The 7,825-nt window shown below is 42.0% G+C and overlaps 1 pseudogene; it reads left to right on the forward strand.

The window, feature by feature from the left end:
- The first annotated feature begins 4,864 nt into the window (after positions 1–4,864).
- On the forward strand, positions 4,865–7,416 carry LOC146855600 (uncharacterized; annotated as a pseudogene).
- Positions 7,417–7,825: the final 409 nt, after the last annotated feature.

Consider the following 7,825-nt stretch of genomic DNA (forward strand, 5'->3'; position numbering starts at 1 on the left):
TCCTGTGGTTAACAACATTTTTGCTTGTGTAATTTATCAGGAGTTCGATTTTTAAGCCCTCCCAGTTTGCGCTATTTAAAAGTTTAAAAAAATTAGCTAGCCCCTAAAGAATGCCGGTGAGTACCGGCAGGACCCGGCCCACTTAAAGCCCTAGGACGGAGAGCTGAAGACTGTCTGCTCTCTCTTATGAAAGGCCCTGTGCTGTGCAAATAGCCTGCAGGCTCCCCCTCATGAAAACAACCAAAAAGGAACGGGTACTTTGCTGAAGCCCAAAATCTGTGCCTTACATGCAGTGCGCTGCCCCACTGAAATTTTTCTGCTTCTGTCCACTAGTTTGGACATAGAACGCAACTAACAATACACATACAGACTATTGGCTTTGTCAATGGTTGTAGGTTGTTGAAGATAAATCAGCAACAACTATCACTTTGTTGTATACAAGAGTGAACATGGTACACGTTTTTTCATGGGGAAGCTGTGGCCTATGGTTAGAGCAGCCGACCTTCAAGTAAACAAAACAGGTTCGAGCCTCCTGTGGTTAACATTTTTGCTCGTGTAATTTATCAGGAGGTAGATTTTTAAGCGCTCCCAGTTCGCGCTGGTTAAAAGTAAAAAAAATAGCTAGCCCCTAAAGAATGCCGGTGAGCACTGGCAGGACCTACTGACCTTCAGGAGACAACTCAAGACCTGCTTTTCGACCAGTAGCAGCAGCATCCCCCCCCTCCCCCCCAGTGCCTTGAAACCCTTGCGGGTAAGTAGTGCGCTTTGCAAATTAACTGATTGATTGATTGATTGATGGATTGATTGATTGATGGATTGATTGATTGATTGATTGATTGATTGACCCGGACCACTTAAAGCCCTGGGGCGGAGAGCTGAGGACTGCATGCTTTCTCTTATGAAAGGCCCTGTGCTGTGCAAGAATCGGGGTTGACCTGCAGGGCTCTGACCCGGGACGGGTGACTGCGTGGGTGGAAGTATGGCGTCGATGAAGCTCGGTCCTGCCCCGATGGACTGTTGAACATTGACCCCTTGCAGCTGCAGCATGCCTTACCTGAGTACGCTGGAATCCCTGAAGTTTTCTTGCTTTTGAAGTGTAAAGTGGGAAAATAAAGAGACCAAGTCCGATCCATCGTGTTCCTTTTATGGCCATTGCACTCTCACGGTATTCGTTCTTGCAGCAGAACAATGCCGTCACTTCCGGCGCTTTTGCAAGACAAGTCCACCGGCTTAATTCAGGTACATGCCTAAAGGTGAGTGCAAGCAGTACGGGTGTTGTAAATTGTAACATTTTGGCATTTTAATAGTTATGTATTTATAGCTGAAGGAGTGGCGAGCTGCTCTCCATTTAGGACCCGATTCGAGTCCCAGCTCCGGCAGGCTGAGATGGTTTTCAGTGGGCGGGGGTGAAGTGGTAAAGTTATTTTGTTCAATATGGGTAATGTGATATAATGTGTGATAAATATGGTGTGCAAGGCCTTGAAGTAAAAAGTTGAGAAGAATTTCAGGAATATCTTTTCAGTTTTCCAGACCGTCATTGGAAAAAGCCGGTTGGTTGTGAATTGTTACATTTAACAGCCCATTAGGATAATACTATGGCATATTCTATGGTCTTTTCAGTGTATTGAACTCCTACTTGGTTTGATTATAAAAAAGATATCAGGTGGCCAAGATTGATGACCCTGCCAAACATGTGATTAACTGTGCAAGTAGGATTTATTAATCAGCTGGCCACCAAATCCTATTCATTCCTTCTATGCAAATTGCACTGTAGAATATATCCAGGGGGCAAGCAGTGCAGCTACTGTGTAATGGCAGAGAATTTTGTTATATTCATGGCCACTGGAATTATGTGATACTGCGGAAGCAGTGTTTTCCTCACAACTATGGATCTGCTGCATGTACCACTGAATCAGCACCTGCTGTGTAATCTGCAGATTTTACCCAAGATAAGGTTTCCAGTTTAATGGGATGAAAGTTACAAAAAACATGGTGACACGTGCTCCTAAGCAGTGGAAGGCTGTTGGTAAGGTTGACTTGTCATCTTTTGTTGCTTATTACTTTATTTGGTAGTTAAACTGGTATTAACTAGGTACAGTTGTTGTGCAGACATTGCTACTATGTGCAAAAAGCACAAAATAATAAAGCAAGACTATCACAAAATGTATTGCATTACGCCACATAATTTGTTTTTTCTTGCTTTATAACTTAGTCAAACGTGCCACAGAATTTGGTCCTCACCTGCTGCATAATTCCAGTAGCCCTATTATATTGCAGAATTTTAGCCTGCTACGGCACCCACGCTGATCAGAGTGTATTGTGTTCTTATTTAGGCCATGGTTAGTAAAAGTGAAGATTATCTTGACTCTACAATGTGCAACATTTATGCAGCATTTGTGCCTGAAAATAAAGGCTGGGTCGCCCCCAAGTCAAATCTAGTTAACAGCAAGGGCTATTTTTGCCAAGATACTGTTAATATGCTTTTGTCATTACTGTTTTACAACATGCTGCTTGTGCCACATCATCAGCATGCTGACGTTTAATTACAACAGCAGCAAGCTTTTGAGCACAGTTTCGGGCACCAGCACTCTATATTTGACAAATTAAGCACTGCATATGATTGTTGAGGTAACGCAAATATATTTGCTTTCTCATTGCTCGGTATTACACAGGGATAACAGCAGATTCATGAAGTTAAACAGCAATTTTTCTACATGTATGTGTTGCGACATTTTACGAGGCGAAATGTTTGCTTATTTGATATAGAAACAGATCCTTGCACTGCATGGGCTTTTTGAGATACTATTATTGTATAATCTTGCTTGCTCTTATTTTTGGGCAAAATTTTGGTTGAACACCCTTGGCGAAATCTAATGAAGAGTACTTGGTGAGTAAATGAGCATGGGGTATTTTATTTATACTCTGTGCCACACTGTGTCTGGTGTCCTGACGACCTCTTGCTCCCCAAAGGCTTTTGTTAATACCACCCCAGGATCAGTATGAACCTGTATTCCTAAATAGGGAACCGAGTCGGTGGTCCATTGTAGAGGGAAATCCAGATTCACCAGAACCGTGGCTGGCGTTTGGGGGAAATTAAAGATTTGGCCCAATTACCCTTAAGGCCAGATAGTTGCCCAAACCAGACCACCTGTGTGAGGACAAGTGTAAGCTGTCTCTCAGGGTCCCGAATATAAAGATGCATGTCATCAGCGTACGCTGAGACGATCAAATGGTAGCCCGGGATGCGCATTCCCCTGTGCCCATGGTAGTCTCTCAGAGCGCAGATCAGTGGTTCTGCGACCAAGGCGTACAGCAGAGGAGATAAAGGGCATCCCTGACTGGTACCCATTGAGATAGGTTTGGGAGATGTAACTCTGTTGCCCAATCTAATTTTTGCAACTGGGGCATTATATAAGACCGCTAATAACTGGAGAAGGACCTCACCCACTCCAATGCACCATAGCACTGTTTTAATAAATGGCCATTCTACAGAATCAAAAGCTTTTTCAGCGTCTAAAAATACACTGTCTGCTGTGTCACGGTAATCCTCTAGGGCTTTTTTAATATCCTCTCGGATCTTTGAGTTACCTGATCTCAAATATGATTGTTCCAGTTGTGCTATCTCTTTTTCTAATCTGGATGGTCTGTCTCATATGGAATGTAACACTCCTGCGTGTTTTGAGATTGCCATCCCCCTTATGTACACCTTGAATGCCTCCCGGACCTTTGAGGAAGAGGTTACTAAGCCTATATTGTCTTCAAATAAGCCTTGTATGGATGTGGCTAGATCTGACTGAAAGACCGGGCCCAGTAAGGAGTATGGGGGGAACCTCCAAGTGAAAGGGGCAAAGTGCTCAGTTCATAATTCTATGTCTAACATAACCAGGGAATGATCTGAATATATTCTTGGAAGCCGGTCGCAGGTGACGACCCGGGTAAGTAGACTCTTAGATACATCAGCCAGTAATCAATTCTAGTGTGCGTGTTGTGGGGTGCAGAATAATGTGTGAATCCTGGGGTGTCATCGGAGCTCTGTCGCCACACATCTAGCAGACTTAACTAGTCAATAATATCTACTATTGCTCCAGCTGCAGCAGAAGGGCGACATGGAGGGCCCTTGGAGCGGTCATGGGTAGGGTCCAATATGCAATTAAAGTTGCCTCCCCAAATTTGCTAAAGATCAGTCGCTTTAAGTAGGCGGAAGCCGAGTGAATGGCAAAACTGTGGATCATCTTGGTTGGGGCCATATATATTCACTAACTTAACATTTAGTCCTTCTTTGAGGTAACAGGACAAATAATGATTAAGCACACATGTCTGACCTTTATTTACATGGCACCCTGCTCCGAAGGGTTGCCTGGGGTGACTTATATGAAATAAAAGGGGATTTTGAGGCTCGGCAAGTAGCTTTAAATGCCAAGTCAAAGTGGCAATAAACTGCACACACGGGCTCTACAATGGCAGACCTAAGACAGGTTTGAAAGGCTACTTATGTTGGCGTAATCAGTGCTAGAAGCTCCCTGGTTACGTTTCAAGTACAGGGCCTGGGTATATGATATACCACTTTACAAGGGACATATCAGTAATTCATGAAAAATGTAAATCTTGAAAACGTCGCTACAAGAGCATTGAATGTTTGTCAGGTGTAAATACCTTTTAGCGGCCCTCCATTAGCCAGGAAGATACTGAACTGAGATGTTTGGCATCATAAAATAATACCAAGTGAGGGAGTCAAAGTAATGGCTGTGCGAGAAAGACCCACAGCTCAATTTCCATTTTAAAAGTGTATTTCAATCTGTACTCCACAGTATGTACATCTATTCAAAGTGCAAATAATTATTCAAGACTATTGGAAGCAGAAAAAATGATGCCAGTGAATAAAGGAGGACAACTTGGAAAAGGAAAGAAACATGGGCCATACAAAAAATGGTTATTTGAGGTAAGTGCACATTATAAAACATTACACCAAATCTGTTCAGAGGACACTTCAATCTACAAAACAGATTTACTCACAACAGTCAGTAACCTCAGGAGACACTCTCTTCTATAATGACAATTGTTATTAAGGTCTGCTTTCTACACCAGTCAGTTTCAACTGAACATTTTCCTCGGTTGCCTAGAGGTTTGTGTTTTGAGATTAGGATGATATCAATTGTCCAATTTACAGAGACACTAAGTTGCAGTTAACAGTACTTCAGATGGCTCTTCTTTCTTTTTGAGGCAAGAGTGTGAAACAGGCTTCCTTGCAAAGAGTATGATCAGTTTTGTTTTACCCTGCTGTTTTCTTTCTTGTGATAGTTTAGTTAGACAAGCCCTTAATAGAAGGAACATGTAAGTAATTAAATTATTGTTAGCTATGTACTTAATATATTACTGTAATCATCTTCAAATTCATATTCTGCGGAGACAAAGTATTGCGTTGTGGAATTAAATGGTGCAGTAAGTTTAACGTGGTCACAAAGTTAATATCAACAGACAGAGGGTTGAGGCTTATAACACTCCGCACCTGACAATACAATATGTGAGCAATAAAAACAGTGCAAAGAACCATGGAGTACACCTCTCTATACTCCTATACCAGGAAATGAAAATTTCCTAATCAGACACAAACACAGTAGGTTCAGCGCTAAACAATTTATCAAGGTAAACAAAACAGTCTCTGTGTGCCCATTGAATAACTCCCAGTCCTCGGTAGTTTCTTTTTGTTCAAAGTCGTTCTTTACTTAAATTCTTGTTAAAATTCAATGACCATAGCCGACGCGTTTCATCCCGCTCAGGGGCTTCTTCAGGGCTCCACAATATATCATAGAACTTTCAATGTTGACATTCAATCATCAGTCTGTAAAAGGTCCATTGTTCACACAATTTATGAAGTATACCCTCCATCTTAACGGCTCGGTAACCGGCAGCATGTACGTGCATCTGTTTCTCAGTTTGGAGTGATCACAAAGTTATATTGTCCACTTTTGAGAATACATTATTAACATAATAAGTCACCAAACTAGCCTCTCTGATTTGCATGAAGCCAAATCAATACCACCACACTCAACCATCTGGAGATTATTGTACCAAAACACTATTTGTTCATTCTCATGTTCCATCCTAATAGCCATGCATCTGTGGTGATTGCACACAAGACACAAAATAATTAATGCTGTGGGTACAAGAATTGCTCAACAAGTGGGGGACTTTTAGAAGTCGCAAAAAGACCTGTGATACATGTTACTAAGTGAAGAATTGAATTAATTGGTCCTTTTTCTGCATGAGAGTAGAACGAACATTTCATTAAAGAAGCAGATGACAACATTATAAAATATGCAGCACCGAAGAAAGTAAAAGAAGGATCCTTGCAGACTTCACGCACAGCAGATGACATTATCCCAAAAGGTACAGTATGAAATTATAAACTCCTTTTTATACCGCTTGCATTAACAATTTGATGTATGAAAGTATATAGTTTGAAAGCACATCACTTGCAAAACTGAAGGTCCTCATCAACCCACATTGAGTTTCTGCCACAGAAAATGTAATTGGTTACTGACGTATAATACATTTACAATCTAATCAAACATATTTTGCTTACTAAATGTACAATTACGTACTTTCTTGTGTTATAGTTCTGCATACATCACCTTCTGCAGAGCAGTGTACATTGCATTCAGACAACTGTAGAGCATTGCCAGATTATACCCCACCAGTAGATGACACAGATGAAGATCCAATTGACGCTGTTTGGGATACCCTTTGTAGCAGCTTAACCCCTTCGCCGCGGCACGAATTTTGCCGCGGCGCTGGGGGGGTTTGGGGCAGCGCGGCGCCGCCATGCTCGTGACGGAACCACTCCGTCATGAGCCACGGGCGCGCTGTGCTCATGATGGAGTGGTTCCGTCACGACTCCGCCCACTCGCGCTAATCGCCCGCACAGGCGGGGAATCAGCGCCGCGTGGGCGGAGCGGCCGCCAACGGCCGCAGCATGACGGAACCACTCCGTCATGAGCACAGGGCGCCCGTGGCTCATGACGGAGTGGTTCCGTCATGAGCAGGGAAGGGGTTAAAAGGTGAAATGGATGCTCAGCTTAAAGATGATTTAATTAATGAATCGGATTCTGGTTTTGAACAACTTTTGGATCAAGTTGGATATACCATTCAAAATGAGTACGAAGAAATTCAAATTTGTTCTGTCAAACTAATACCACAGATGAATCATCACCTATTTTTGAGGGCTCCAACAAATGCTTAGAGGTGGTCATATTATTGCTTTGTTGCTTTATTATTCGTTTTCGCTTCAGTGATGAGGCAGCTGGCTATATGCTGCAAACAAAAGTGTTAAGGCCCCAAATATTACTTACTATTGTGCCACTTGCTATACACATGTTGATAAAAACACTCAGACCTGTCCTAACCAACACTGTATGAAAGATTTGATTCAAAGTGACTCAGTGTCTTATTTCATTCAGTATAGCCGAATTGCCTAATTGCACAGTTACAGACTATGGGCCCGATTCACAGAACTAACTTAAGACAAAATCCTAAACTTACTATCATTTTGGTATTCCCAGAAGGCACTTACTCATTTTGATATTCACAGAAGGCACTTACTCATTTCGGTATTCACAGAAGATGACTCCTAAATACCTTCTGTGAATACCGAAAGTCTTAAAGTTAGGATTGTTCTCAGTTTAGGAGTAGTAAAGTTAGGACTTCTAACTTTAGGACTCCTAAACTGAGAAAAATCCTAACTTTAAGACTTTCGGTATTCACAGAAGGCATTTAGGAGTCCTAAAGTTAGGAGTCCTAAATTTACTACTCCTAAACTGAGAAAAAT

The sequence above is a fragment of the Triturus cristatus genome, chromosome 4_1, assembly GCF_964204655.1.
Source record: "Triturus cristatus chromosome 4_1, aTriCri1.1, whole genome shotgun sequence".
Classification (NCBI taxonomy): domain Eukaryota; kingdom Metazoa; phylum Chordata; class Amphibia; order Caudata; family Salamandridae; genus Triturus; species Triturus cristatus.